Here is a 15,034-nt window from a genome sequence, read left to right on the forward strand (position 1 = left end):
TGTCCGTGGTTTAGCGGACATTGGGTACAACTGCATTTTTTAGGACACTGGTGAGTCTTTTTCTGAGGTCTGTGTACATTTTCGGTATCGCCTGCCTAGAGAAATGGAACCTAGATGGTATTTGGTACCGGGGACACAGTACCTCAATCAAGTCTCTAGTTGCCTCTGAATTAACGGTGGATACCGGAACCACGTTTCTCACCGCCCAGGCTGACAAGGCCTGAGTTATCTGCTTTGCAGCAGGATGACTGCTGTGATATTTCATCTTCCTCGCAAAGGACTGTTGGACAGTCAATTGCTTACTGGAAGTAGTATAAGTGGTCTTCCGACTTCCCCTCTGGGATGACGATCGACTCCCAGCAGCTACAACAGCAGCGCCAGCAGCAGTAGGCGTTACACTCAAGGATGCATCGGAGGAATCCCAGGCAGGAGAGGACTCGTCAGACTTGCCAGTGACATGGCCTGCAGGACTATTGGTTTTCCTGGGTAAGGAGGAAATTGACACTGAGGGAGTTGGTGGTGTGGTTTGCAGGAGCTTGGTTACAAGAGGAAGGGATTTAGTGGTCAGTGGACTGCTTCCGCTGTCACCCAAAGTTTTTGAACTTGTCACTGACTTATGATGAATGCGCTGCAGGTGACATATAAGGGAGGATGTTCTGAGGTGGTTAACGTCCTTACCCCTACTTATTACAGCTTGACAAAGGCAACACACGGCTTGACACCTGTTGTCCGCATTTGTGTTGAAATAATTCCACACGAAGAGCTGATTTTTTTTGTATTTTGACCAGGCATGTCAATGGCCATATTCATCCCACGGACAACAGGTGTCTCCCCGGGTGCCTGACTTAAACAAACCACCTCACCATCAGAATCCTCCTTGTCAATTTCCTCCCCAGCGCCAGCAACACCCATATCCTCATCCTAGTGTAGTTCAACAGTGACATCTTCAATTTGACTATCAGGAACTGGACTGCGGGTGCTCCTTCCAGCACTTGCAGGGGGCGTGCAAATGGTGGAAGGCGCAAGCTCTTCCCGTCCAGTGTTGGGAAGGTCAGGAATCGCAACCGACACAATTGGACTCTCCTTGGGTATTTGTGATTTAGAAGAACGCACAGTTCTTTGCTGTGCTTTTGCCAGCTTAAGTCTTTTCATTTTTCTAGCGAGAGGATGAGTGCTTCCATCCTCATGTGAAGCTGAACCACTAGCCATGAACATAGGCCAGGGCCTCAGCCGTTCCTTGCCACTCCGTGTCGTAAATGGCATATTGGCAAGTTTACGCTTCTCCTCAGACGCTTTTAATTTAGATTTTTGGGTCATTTTACTGAACTTTTGTTTTTTGGATTTTACATGCTCTCTACTATGACACTGGGCATCGGCCTTGGCAGACGACGTTGATGGCATTTCATCGTCTCGGCCATGACTAGTGGCAGCAGCTTCAGCACGAGGTGGAAGTGGATCTTGATCTTTCCCTATTTTAACCTCCACATTTTTGTTCTCCATATTTTAATGTGTGGAATTATATGCCAGTATCAATAGCAATGGCCTACTACTATATATACTGCGCACCACTAAAATGCACCACAGGTATAGAATCTAGATGGATAGTATACTTAATGACGACACAGAGATAGGTACAGCAGTGGCCTTCCGTACCGTACTGCTATATATAGTATACTGGTGGTCACTGTGTCAGCAAACTGCAAAACTAAAATGCACCACAGGTATAGAATGTAGATGGATAGTATACTTAATGACGACACAGAGGTAGGTACAGCAGTGGCCTTCCGTACCGTACTGCTATATATAGTATACTGGTGGTCACTGTGTCAGCAAACTGCAAAACTAAAATGCTCCACAGGTATAGAATGTAGATGGATAGTATACTTAATGACGACACAGAGGTAGGTACAGCAGTGGCCTTCCGTACCGTACTGCTATATATAGTATATTGGTGGTCACTGTGTCAGCAAAACTCTGCACTGTACTCCTCCTATATAATATTATACTGGTGGTCCCGACTCCCCAGTCCCCACAATAAAGCAGCACACTGAGCACAGATATGGAGTGTTTTTCAGGCAGACAACGTATAATGGTGGTCACTGTCAGAAAAACTCTGCACTGTACTCCTCCTATATAATATTAATTATACTGGTGGTCCCCAGTCCCCACATTAAAATAAAGCAGCACACTGAGCACAGATATGGAGTGTTTTTCAGGCAGACAACGTATACTGGTGGTCACTGTCAGCAAAACGCTGCACTGTACTCCTGCTATATAATACAGCTGCTCCCCAGTCCCCACAATTAAGCAGTGTGAGCACAGATATATGCAGCACACTGAGCACAGATATGGAGCGTTTTTTTCAGGCAGAGAACGGATAACTGGTGGTCACTGATCAGCAAAACTCTGCACTGTACTCCTCCTATATTATACAGCTGCTCCCCAGTCTTCCCGACAATGAATTAAGCAATAATGCACAATCAAATTCAACAATAACGGAGAGGACGCCAGCCACGTCCTCTCCCTAACATTTGCAATGCACGAGTGAAAATGGCGGCGACGCGCGGCTGCTTATATAGAATCCGAATCTCGCGAGAATCCGACAGCGGGATGATGACGTTCGGGCGCGCTTGGGTTACCAGAGCCATACGGGAGAATCTGAGTATGGCTCGGACCCGTGTAAAAAGGGTAAAGTTCGGGGGGGTTTGGTTTCCGAGAAACCGAACCCGCTCATCACTACTGGAAATGAGTGTAAACTATGGTTATTGAGGTTAATAATACTATAGGATCAAAATTACCCCCAAATTCTATGATTTAAGCTGTTTTTGAAAAAAAAAACACCCGAATCCAAAACACACCCGAATCCGACAAAAAATTTTAAGGGAGGTTTTGCCAAAACGCGATCGAATCCAAAACACGGCCGCGGAACCGAATCCAAAACCAAAACACAAAACCCGAAAAATTTCCGGTGCACATCTCTAGTATTTACCCTGTACAGAAACAATATACTGTATACCACCCAAATCTAACTCTCTTTGCAAATGTTATATCTGCTCCACCTGCAGTGCGCATGGGCCCTCATTCCGAGTTGTTCGCTCGGTAAAAATCTTCGCATCGCAGCGATTTTCCGCTTAATGCGCATGCGCAATGTTCGCACTGCGACTGCGCCAAGTAAATTTGCTATGCACTTAGTAATTTTACTCACGGCTTTTTCATCGTTCTGGCGATCGTAATGTGATTGACAGGAAATGGGTGTTACTGGGCGGAAACAGGCCGTTTTATGGGCGTGTGGGGAAAAACGCTACCGTTTCCGGAAAAAACGCAGGAGTGGCTGGAGAAACGGAGGAGTGTCTGGGCGAACGCTGGGTGTGTTTGTGACGTCAAACCAGGAACGACAAGCAGTGAAATGATCGCAGATGCCGAGTAAGTCTGGAGCTACTCAGAAACTGCTACGAGGTGTGTAATCGCAATATTGCGAATACATCGTTCGCAATTTTAAGATGCTAAGATTCACTCCCAGTAGGCGGCGGCTTAGCATGAGCAAATCTGCTAAAATCCGCTTGCGAGCGAACAACTCGGAATGACTTCCATGGTTTTGCCCAACTGCTTACAAATTTGCTGCTGCGATCAACTCTGAATTACCCCTTATGTGCAGTACACTGGCCACAAGTAAACTGCACATAGAACTCTAATACACCTAAAAGCTTAATATTCTGGACAGATATTTGTCATTGACTTGTGTATACTGTAGCTACATTATGCTGTGACAAAACTGAAGAGCCAGCATTATTTTAGTAAATATAATAACTGTGTATAATGTTGTCTTGGCACAGAGAAAATACTGCATTTAGGGGCTAATTAAAATATTGCTGATTCCAGCAGTTGCTAAGCGTACCCTTAAGAATTGTACACAAGAAATAAAATAAAATTACTTAATAAAATGTAAATGGATTTGAGACTTTGAACATTTAAAAAAAGGTTTTAGATATACTGGTGGCTAAAACTATTGTGTTGGTAAATATATTTTTTAAAACGATATTTAAAAAAAAAAAAAAAGCTACACTTTAAAATGATGTACGCGTCAATTCCTATGCAGAGAACAAGGTAAATTGTCACTTTTTTAATGAGTAAATTAGGTGAAGAATGTATTTAATTTTATCCAAAATTATTTTTATTTAAAAAGAAATTATTTTCATATTTGTAAATAAAAAAGTTTTAGTTTCAAACATCGGAACATCGGACAGTACCATTTGAACATTGGGAACATCTTAAACATTGTGACTTTGATTTTTTTTAGCATGGGCAGTCACCAGGTACACAAGAGGGGCTTGGGGGTTAATTTATACTTCCCTAACAGCTGCAATTGTCTGCAGCCACTGGGTAGAGGTTAGGGGTGTAGCGAGGGTGGCTCCAGTGGAGCTTGAGCTCCAGGTGCCAAAAAAGTTAAAGGGTGCGTCACCTCTCCCTCCTCACGCTGCACTGTGGACTGCTGCAGAGTAGGAGCAGAGAGGGTGCATACTGACCCAGACTCAGAAAATACAGTAGGTAGAGAACAGAGCAGGCCAGAGGCAACACAGCAGGAGGCACTGACAGCCGGCACATGCCGGAGCTCTGCCCACCCTCTTTATATGTCTCACTCTCTGCTTGTAGCTAGCAGAATGGCTACTTATGTAGCGCCTATCTCTTTCTTGCCATGCTGCTACTGCACCTCTCTCTGCCCCAGCTTCTGTATCACCTCTCTTTTATGGAAGCTGCAGCAAAGGTCTCTATTTCAGATGCTACAGCACCTCTTTCTGCCCAGGCTTCTGCAGCACCACTCTCTGCCCCGGCTGCTGCAGCACCACTCTCTGTTCCGTGTAAAAGCGGCTATACTGTGGTGTAATGTGTATAAGGGGCTCTACTTGTGGTGCAACGTGTATCTGTGGTTCTACTGTGTGGTGTATTGTGAATAAGGGGCTTTACTATGTAGCATAACGTATATTCGGGGTTCTACTGTGTAGTGTAATATGAATAATGGACACTACTGTGTTGTGTAATGTGAATTCTGTACTATTCTGTGGCCACACCCCATCCCAATGAAGCCACACACCTATATTTTTGATGCACCCTGAGTTTCACATGGCCTAGAACTGGCCTTATCACCAATTTAGGATTAACATGCCACCACATGTTGGCTAGGCTCTTAATTCAGTAAAGGGGAGGGGGGCGCTAAAACATACCCTTGCTCCGGGCACCATGGCATCTAGCTACACCTCTGGTAGGGGTCCTGTTGTGCTGACCGATCAGTAGTGACCGGCAGCATGGCAAACAATGAGAGAAGGTGCAGGGAGCAAAGGGACCTTACGGTCCCTCTGAGAGATGCAGCTGCTGGAAGTTTCCCTTCCTTGCAGTTACGCTGTCTGACTGGTCGCATCCTGTGCGATCAGGTCAGATAAAGCACTTGCTGGTGTGGTCGCATCTGATGCGACCATGCCAGGCAAGTGGTTAATTTAAAAACATAGATTTATCAAGCCTTGGCGAGTGATAAATTGCTTGGCGATAAAGTACCAACCAATCAGCTCCTAACTGTCATTTTTCAAACAGCCTGTAACATGGCAGTTAGGAGCTGTTGGCTGGTACTTTATCACAGTGTAGTTTATCACTCTCCAAGGCTTAATAAATCTGGGCCATACTCCTATGTGGTGACAGCAAGAATGGCCACAGTGATGAAGGAGTAGAGAAGAATGTAAACAAAACTATACTGTACTGTAAAGTTAGTATATTGTTTTTTTGGGAAGTCTTTAAAACTGCTATATATTTTGATTTTAATATAACGTGAAGTTACAGAAATCAAGAGTGCCAAATAAGAATTAACATGACGACTTTTTCACTGAACAAAACATATTAAATTCTTTAGACTTGCATTACTTTTTTTTTCTTTTACTTATATTTTATGTTAGATTCCAAAAAATTATAGAGGAGTGCAAATGTCATATAGGTATACAAATTACTATCAGCACTTGGATACAATTTCCACCAGCGTCTATGCAGATTACACACAACGTAAGCATGATAAAATGCTCCATGCAACATGACATTACTAGTGATGAGCGGGTTCGATTTCTCGGAAACCGAACCCCCCCGAACTTTACCCTTTTTACACGGGTCCGAGGCATACTCGGATTCTCCCGTATGGCTCGGTTAACCCGAGCGCGCCCGAACGTCATCATCCCGCTGTCGGATTCTCGCGAGATTCGGATTCTATATAAGCAGCCGCGCGTCGCCGCCATTTTCACTCGTGCATTGGAAATGTTAGGGAGAGGACGTGGCTGGCGTCATCTCCGTTTATTCATTGTGGAGTTGATGCAAATATTTGTGCTTGCTTATATCATTGTGGGGACTGGGGAGCAGCTTTATATTAATATAGGAGGAGTACAGTGCAGAGTTTTGCTGATCAGTGACCACCAGTCTTATCCGTTCTCTGCCTAAAAAAAACGCTCCTTATCTGTGCTCAGTGTGCTGCATATATCTGTGCTCACACTGCTTAATTGTGGGGACTGGGGAGCAGCTGTATTATATAGGAGGAGTACAGTGCAGAGTTTTGCTGACAGTGACCACCAGTATACGTTGTCTGCCTGAAAAACACTCCATATCTGTGCTCAGTGTGCTGCATATATCTGTGCTCACATTGCTTTATTGTGGGGCCTGGGGACCACCAGTATAATATTATATAGGAGGAGTACAGTGCAGAGTTTTGCTGACCAGTGACCACCAGTATACGTTGTCTGCCTGAAAAACACTCCATATCTGTGCTGCATTGTGTAGTATATAGTAGGAGTACAGTGCATAATTTTGCTGACCACCAGTATATAATATATAGGAGTACGGTACAGAAGGCCACTGATGTACCTACCTCTGTGTCGTCAAGTATACTATCCATCAATACCTGTGGTGCATTTAAGTTTTGCACAGTTTGCTGACCACCAGTATATAATATATAGCATTACGGTACAGTAGGCCACTGCTGTACCTACCTCTGTGTCGTCAAGTATACTATCCATCTAGATTCTATACCTGTGGTGCATTTCAGTTGTGCAGTTTGCTGACACAGTGACCACCAGTATATATAGCAGTACGGTACGGAAGGCCACTGCTGTACCTACCTCTGTGTCGTCAAGTATACTATCCATCTACATTCTATTCCTGTAATGCATTTCAGTTGTGCAGTTTGCTGACACAGTGACCACCAGTATATATAGCAGTACGGTACGGAAGGCCACTGCTGTACCTACCTCTGTGTCGTCAAGTATACTATCCATCAATACCTGTGGTGCATTTAAGTTTTGCACAGTTTGCTGACCACCAGTATATAATATATAGCATTACGGTACAGTAGGCCACTGCTGTACCTACCTCTGTGTCGTCAAGTATACTATCCATCAATACCTGTGGTGCATTTAAGTTTTGCACAGTTTGCTGACCACCAGTATATAATATATAGCATTACGGTACAGTAGGCCACTGCTGTACCTACCTCTGTGTCGTCAAGTATACTATCCATCTAGATTCTATACCTGTGGTGCATTTCAGTTGTGCAGTTTGCTGACACAGTGACCACCAGTATATATAGCAGTACGGTACGGAAGGCCACTGCTGTACCTACCTCTGTGTCGTCAAGTATGCTATCCATCTACATTCTATACCTGTGGTGCATTTTAGTTTTGCAGTTTGCTGACACAGTGACCACCAGTATATATAGCAGTACGGTACGGAAGGCCACTGCTGTACCTACCTCTGTGTCGTCAAGTATACTATCCATCTACATTCTATTCCTGTGGTGCATTTCAGTTGTGCAGTTTGCTGACACAGTGACCACCAGTATATATAGCAGTACGGTACGGAAGGCCACTGCTGTACATACCTCTGTGTCGTCAAGTATACTATCCATCAATACCTGTGGTGCATTTAAGTTTTGCACAGTTTGCTGACCACCAGTATATAATATATAGCATTACGGTACAGTAGGCCACTGCTGTGCCTACCTCTGTGTCGTCAAGTATACTATCCATCTAGATTCTATACCTGTGGTGCATTTCAGTTGTGCAGTTAGCTGACACAGTGACCACCAGTATATATAGCAGTACGGTACGGAAGGCCACTGCTGTACCTACCTCTGTGTCGTCAAGTATACTATCCATCTAGATTCTATACCTGTGGTGCATTTCAGTTTTGCAGTTTGCTGACACAGTGACCACCAGTATATATAGCAGTACGGTACGGAAGGCCACTGCTGTACCTACCTCTGTGTCATCAAGTATACTAGCCATCTACATTCTATACCTGTGGTGCATTATAGTTTTTCATTTTGGTGACACAGTGACCACCAGTATATATAGCAGTACGGTACGGAAGGCCACTGCTGTACCTACCTCTGTGTCATCAAGTATACTATCCATCTACATTCTATACCTGTGGTGCATTTCAGTTGTGCGCAGTATATATAGTAGTAGGCCATTGCTATTGATACTGGCATATAATTCCACACATTAAAAAATGGAGAACAGAAATGTGGAGGGTAAAATAGGGAAAGATCAAGATTCACTTCCACCTTGTGCTGAAGCTGCTGCCACTAGTCATGGCCGAGACGATGAAATGCCATCAACGTCGTCTGCCAAGGCCGATGCCCAATGTCATAGTAGAGAGCATGTAAAATCCAAAAAACAAAAGTTCAGTAAAATGACCCAAAAATCAAAATTAAAAGCGTCTGAGGAGAAGAGTAAACTTGCCAATATGCCATTTACGACACGGAGTGGCAAGGAACGGCTGAGGCCCTGGTCTTTGTTCATGGCTAGTGATTCAGATTCACATGAGGATGGAAGCACTCATCCTCTCGCTAGAAAAATGAAAAGACTTAAGCTGGCAAAAGCACAGCAAAGAACTGTGCGGTCTTCTAAATCACAAATCCCCAAGGAGAGTCCAATTGTGTCGGTTGCGATGCCTGACCTTCCCAACACTGGACGGGAAGAGCTTGCGCCTTCCACCATTTGCACGCTCCCTGCAAGTGCTGGAAGAAGCACCCGCAGTCCAGTTCCTGATAGTCAAATTGAAGATGTCAGTGTTGAAGTACACCAGGATGAGGATATGGGTGTTGATGGCGCTGGGGATGAAATTGACAAGGAGGATTCTGATGGTGAGGTGGTTTGTTTAAGTCAGGCACCCGCTGAGATACCTGTTGTCCGTGGGACGAATATGACCATTGACATGCCTGGTCAAAATACAAAAAAAATCAGCTCTTCGGTGTGGAATTACTTAAACACAAATGCGGACAACAGGTGTCAAGCCGTGTGTTGCCTTTGTCAAGCTGTAATAAGTAGGGGTAAGGACATTAACCACCTAGGAACATCCTCCCTTATACGTCACCTGGACCGCATTCATCAGAAGTCAGTGACAAGTTCAAAAACTTTGGGTGACAGCGAAAGGAGTCCACTGACAACTAAATCCCTTCCTCTTGTAACCAAGCTCCTGCAAACCACACCACCAACTCCCTCAATGTCAATTTCCTCCTTACACAGGAAAGCCAATAGTCCTGCAGGCCATGTCACTGGCAAGTCTGACGAGTTTTCTCCTGCCTGGGATTCCTCCGATGCATCCTTGAGTGTAACGCCTACTGCTGCTGGCGCTGCTGTTGTAGCTGCTGGGAGTCGATCATCATCCCAGAGGGGAAGTCGGAAGACCACTTGTACTACTTCCAGTAAGCAATTGACTGTCCAACAGTCCTTTGCGAGGAAGATGAAATATCACAGCAGTCATCCTGCTGCACAGCGGATAACTCAGGCCCTGGCAGCCTGGGCGGTGAGAAACGTGGTTCCGGTATCCACCGTTAATTCAGAGGCAACTAGAGACTTGATTGAGTTACTGTGTCCCCGGTACCAAATACCATCTAGGTTCCATTTCTCTAGGCAAGCGATACCGAAAATGTACACAGACCACAGATAAAGACTCACCAGTGTCCTAAAAAATGCAGTTGTACCCAATGTCCACTTAACCACGGACATGTGGACAAGTGGAGCAGGGCAGACTCAGGACTATATGACTGTGACAGCCCACTGGGTAGATGTATTGCCTCCCGCAGCAAGAACAGCAGTGGCGGCACCAGTAGCAGCATCTCGCAAACGCCAACTCGTTCCTAGGCAGGCTACGCTTTGTATAACTACTTTCCAGAAGAGGCACACAGCTGACAACCTCTTACGGAAACTGAGGAACATCATCGCAGAATGGCTTACCCCAATTGGACTCTCCTGGGGATTTGTGACATCGGACAACGCCACCAATATTGTGCGTGCATTACATCTGGGCAAATTCCAGCACGTCCCATGTTTTGCACATACATTGAATTTGATGGTGCAGAATTATTTAAAAAACGACAGGGGCGTGCAAGAGATGCTGTCGGTGACCCAAAGAATTGCGGGCCACTTTCGGCAATTAAGCCACCGCGTACAGAAGACTGGAGCACCACCAAACATTCCTGAACCTGCCCTGCCATCATCTGAAGCAAGAGGTGGTAACAGGTGGAATTCAACCCTCTATATGCTTCAGAGGATGGAGGAGCAGCAAAAGGCCATTCAAGCCTATACATCTGCACACGATATAGGCAAAGGAGGGGGAATGCACCTGACTCAAGCGCAGTGGAGAATGATTTCAACGTTGTGCAAGGTTCTGCAACCCTTTGAACTTGCCACACGTGAAGTCAGTTCAGACACTGCCAGCCTGAGTCAGGTCATTCCCCTCATCAGGCTTTTGCAGAAGAAGCTGGAGACATTGAAGGAGGAGCTAAAACAGAGCAATTCCGCTAGGCATGTGGGACTTGTGGATGGAGCCCTTAATTCGCTTAACCAGGATTCACGGGTGGTCAATCTGTTGAAATCAGAGCACTACATTTTGGCCACCGTGCTCGATCCTAGATTTAAAACCTACGTTGTATCTCTGTTTCCGGCAGACACAAGTCTGCAGAGGTTCAAAGACCTGCTGGTGAGAAAATTGTCAAGTCAAGCGGAACGTGACCCGTCAACATCTCCTCCTTCACATTCTCCCGCAACTGGGGGTGCGAGGAATAGGCTCAGAATTCCGAGCCCACCCGCTGGCGGTGATGCAGGGCAGTCTGGAGCGAGTGCTGACATCTGGTCCGGACTGAAGGACCTGCCAACGATTACTGACATGTCGTCTACTGTCACTGCATATGATTCTCTCACCATTGAAAGAATGGTGGAGGATTATATGAGTGACCGCATCCAAGTAGGCACGTCAGACAGTCCGTACATATACTGGCAGGAAAAAGAGGCAATTTGGAGGCCCTTGCACAAACTGGCTTTATTCTACCTAAGTTGCCCTCCCTCCAGTGTGTACTCCGAAAGAGTGTTTAGTGCAGCCGCTCACCTTGTCAGCAATCGGCGTACGAGGTTACTTCCAGAAAATGTGGAGAAGATGATGTTCATCAAAATGAATTATAATCAATTACTCCGTGGAGACATTCACCAGCAGCAATTGCCTCCAGAAACTACACAGGGATCTGAGATGGTGGATTCCAGTGGGGACGAATTAATAATCTGTGAGGAGGGGGATGTACACAGTGAAAGGGGTGAGGAATCGGAGGATGATGATGAGGTGGACATCTTGCCTCTGTAGAGCCAGTTTGTGCAAGGAGAGATTGAATGCTTCTTTTTTTGGTGGGGGCCCAAACCAACCAGTCATTTCAGTCACAGTCGTGTGGCAGACCCTGTCGCTGAAATTATGGGTTCGTTAAAGTGTGCATGTCCTGTTTATACAACATAAGGGTGGGTGGGAGGGCCCAAGGACAATTCCATCTTGCACCTCTTTTTTCTTTCATTTTTCTTTGCATCATGTGCTGTTTGGGGACAATTTTTTTGAAGTGCCATCCTGCCTGACACTGCAGTGCCACTCCTAGATGGGCCAGGTGTTTGTGTCGGCCACTTGGGTCGCTTAGCTTAGTCACACAGCTACCTCATTGCGCCTCTTTTTTTCTTTGCATCATGTACTGTTTGGGGACTATTTTTTTGAAGTGCCATCCTGCCTGACACTGCAGTGCCACTCCTAGATGGGCCAGGTGTTTGTGACGGCCACTTGGGTCGCTTAGCTTAGTCACACAGCTACCTCATTGCGCCTCTTTTTTTCTTTGCATCATGTGCTGTTTGGGGACTATTTTTTTGAAGTGCCATCCTGCCTGACACTGCAGTGCCACTCCTAGATGGGCCAGGTGTTTGTGTCGGCCACTTGTGTCGCTTAGCTTAGCCATCCAGCGACCTCGTGCAAATTTTAGGACTAAAAATAATATTGTGAGGTGTGAGGTGTTCAGAATAGACTGGAAATGAGTGGAAATTATGGTTATTGAGGTTATTAATACTCTGGGATCAAAATGACCCCCAAATTCTATGATTTAAGCTGTTTTTTAGGTTTTTTTAAAAAAAAACACCCGAATCCAAAACACACCCCAATCCGACAAAAAATTTTCGGTGAGGTTTTGCCAAAACGCGTCCGAATCCAAAACACGGCCGCGGAACCGAATCCAAAACCAAAACACAAAACCCGAAAAATGTCCGGTGCACATCACTAGACATTACCATTGAAATTGGAATATAAAGTTAGGTAACTTCACTTGAAATATTTTAACCATTACAGGGGCAAACATGGGATTTCTAGAGGTTGGTTCTAGTGTTTACCACAATGACATCTATGAGGACTGATTTTGTGATTTTATAGAGTACAGGGTCGGACTGGCTCACAGGCTTACAGGGGAAACCCCTCAGTGGGCCCCACTGCCTGAAGGCCCACACCCCACTCTAGGGATCCTGTTCCAGACTGTGCATTTGAATTATACATTTTCAAACATATGTTAAATTATACTGCACAGGACTATGGTGTATTCGCTACAGTGCATTCCTGTTATTAATCTGGTATATTTTTATGCATGCACTAGCAGTATTTACTATATATAGTTATCAAGGGGCCCATACCATGCACTCTCTTGTTTTAGTATTGTTAGCCAAGCCTCTGTGGTGGCTGGCCACACGCATAAGCATGGGCCCTTACCACTGCCTTCCCCCGGTAGGCCTTTAATGCCTCAGTATGACAGGACTGCAGCCAGTGGATGTCTGCAGTCTGCAGTGCAAAGTTAAATGCCTTAATACTGAGGAAAATTCAGGAAAGAACAAAGCCAAAAAGGCCCGTATTACAGTGGAAATATAGTGATGGGCTTCTAGAAATGCCATGGGAAAGGCTCAGAGTATATAAAATGTTTCCATTGCGTCTGTGAACATTAGAGGTTGTTTCCTATGTACTGAATATTGAAAAGATCTCTATCTTTCTTTTCATGAATTCACTGGATTAAGCATAAAGGGTGTGATGTAATGCCTTCCAAGTTCAGTGGCTTTGCGGGATGCCAGACAAACTCGGTTGTTTTTTTTAAGGGGGAAATTATGTACAAGGCATAGTTTAGCCATGTACATGACTGCCCTTTAAAAAAAATCTGAATTTGGCCAGCATCCCGCATGGCCGCCCAACTCGGACCGCATTACTTCCAGTCCCATATATTATTTTAATGCATATTTAATAAAAGTGAACTTTTACTAAGAAATCAGTATACTACAGATGTGTCCTAATACATCTAGCCTCAATATGCCATGCAGAGCCGTAACTAGACATTTTGGTGCCCTATGCCAGAAAGAGAATTGGTAGCCTCAAAAATATTTGGGCGTGGCTTCATGGAGAAGGGGCATGACCACAGAATAGTACCAATTCACATTACACAACATAATAGTGTCCATTATTCAAATTACACCATACAGTAGTATCCCTTATACACATTACGCCAGTTCAAGCCCCTTATACATATTACACCAGGTAGAGCCCCTTAAACACATTATGCCAGGTAGATCCCCTTATACAAATTACGCCAGGTAGAGCACCTTATGTACAATAAGTGTGTGTGTGTGTGTTGTTTCTATCTTTCAGCATCTTCCTCCATAGGCAGTGCTGCAGCACACGGGGTCTTACCCACTCCTCAACCCGGAAATACACATATGCTGCATCACAGCAGGAGGAGAAGTGTACCACACATGCCAGGAGAAAGGGGGGAGCACACCACAGACTGGTAAACGCACTAACCGAACAGCGCTGCCTACAATCACATAAGAAGCGACCAGCACAAACTGCCAACTGAGGATAACTGCAGATGGTGCACCCACAGTAAAACTGCCCTATGTGCAAGCAGGGCCGGTTCTTGGGCGCTGTGCGCCTTGGGCGACAATAGGGGGCGTGGCTTCATACAGGGGGCGTGGTCATTTACGCCCCCTGTACAGACTGAAATTATGTGCGGTGCGCGATGACGTCATTGAGCACCGCACAGCAAAGGTCCTCTCCACGAAGGGAAACTAGACGCGTAGCGTACGCATCTAGTTTCCCTTCGTGGAGAGGTCCTTTACTGTGCGGTGCGCGATGAAGTCATCGCGCACCGCACAGCAAAGGTCCTCTCCACGAAGGGAAACTAGACGCGTAGCCCGTGGCAAGATCCGCTACTGTGTGCAAGGTACAATCTGCCCTAACCCAGTTGCAGCCCTAACGTCATGCACCGCAATATACCTGGTGTGAGTGAGCCTGCAGTTCTCGTGCAACTCTGCTAATGTCAGGCATATTTTGTGGTTGAAAATGTATCTTAGTTGCACTGCTATGTGAATACGATGCGCAAGCAGACTCTTCTGATTAAGATAGTATGTGTCATGCCTATATTCTGTGTGGCTGTAGGAAAACAGGAAAACACTATAATGCAGCATTTCGTATACAGATAGAGCTGCAGTCGCACAGAATATAGACTTGTCACATATCACTTTAATCAGCAGAGTCTCAGTGGTGTAAGTTCATCCCAGTTGCCTGAAGGGAAGTTAGAGTTCAGTGCCCCCATCCTTTAAAAAGGGGAAATAAATATGGTGCATATCTATCTATACACAAATTCACTAAAACAATATATGTTTCTATTGGGCCTATA

Source organism: Pseudophryne corroboree, chromosome 2 (genome assembly GCF_028390025.1).
Source record: "Pseudophryne corroboree isolate aPseCor3 chromosome 2, aPseCor3.hap2, whole genome shotgun sequence".
Classification (NCBI taxonomy): Eukaryota; Metazoa; Chordata; class Amphibia; order Anura; family Myobatrachidae; genus Pseudophryne; species Pseudophryne corroboree.